The sequence below is a fragment of the Rhinopithecus bieti genome, unplaced genomic scaffold (assembly GCF_001698545.2).
Source record: "Rhinopithecus bieti isolate Rb0 unplaced genomic scaffold, ASM169854v2 scaffold_72006, whole genome shotgun sequence".
Classification (NCBI taxonomy): domain Eukaryota; kingdom Metazoa; phylum Chordata; class Mammalia; order Primates; family Cercopithecidae; genus Rhinopithecus; species Rhinopithecus bieti.
In genome coordinates, this window is record NW_016826583.1 from 6,762 (window position 1) to 7,877 (window position 1,116).

Sequence of the window (1,116 nt, forward strand, 5' to 3'; positions counted from 1 at the left end):
CAAGTGGGCTTCATCCCTGGGATGCAAGGCTGGTTCAACATTCGCAAATCAATAAACATAATCCAGCATATAAACAGAACCAAAGTCAAGAACCACATGATTATCTCAATAGATGCAGAAAAGGCTTTTGACAAAATTCAACAGCCCTTCATGCTAAAAACGCTCAATAAATTCGGTATTGATGGAACGTACCTCAAAATAATAAGAGCTATTTATGACACACCCACAGCTAATATCATACTGAATGGGCAAAAACTGGAAAAATTCCCTTTGAAAACTGGTACAAGACAGGGATGCCCTCTCTCAAGACTGCTTTCTAATGCTCTGAAATGGTTAGAAATTTCCCTGTCTTGTGACTGTCTGTTAATTTTATCAAGTCCCTCTCCTTTGGACTTGAGTATTTTGAGTTTTTTGAGACAGGGTCTCATTCTGTCACCCAGGCTGGAGTGCAGTGGCATGATCACGGCTCACTGTAGCCTCGACCTTCCAGGCTCAGGTGATCCTCCCACTTCAGCCTCCCCAGTAGCTAGGACTGTAGGTATGCTACACCCTGGCCGGCTAATTTTTTGTTTTGCCATATTGTGCAGGCTGGTCTCGAATACCTGGGCTCAAGCGATCCACCTGCCTAGGCCCCTCAAAGTGCTGGGATTACAGGCGAGCCACTGCACTCGGCCTTGAGTAACATTTTTAAGTATGTTAATATTTACCAATTGCTATTCACAGTGGCAGCTTTCTTTGAATATGAAGTCATCACTGATGCAATAAGAGAAAACATTTGCAGTCAGGACGGGCACAGTGGCTCACACCTGTAATCCCAGCACTTTGGGAGGCCAAGGCAGGCGGATTACCTGAGGTCAAGAGTTCGAAACCAGCCTGGCCAACATGGTGAAACCCCATCTCTACTAAAAAAAAAAATACAAAAATTAGCCGGGCATGGTGGTGGGCACGTGTAATCCCAACTACTTGGGAGGCTGAAGCAGGAGAATGGCGTGAACCCGGGAGGCGTAGCTTGCAGTGAGCCCAGATCATGCCACTGCACTCCAGCCTGGGCGACAGGAGCAAGACTCCGTCTCAAAAAAAAAAAAGAAAAAAGAAAAAAGAAAAAAATATTTGCAG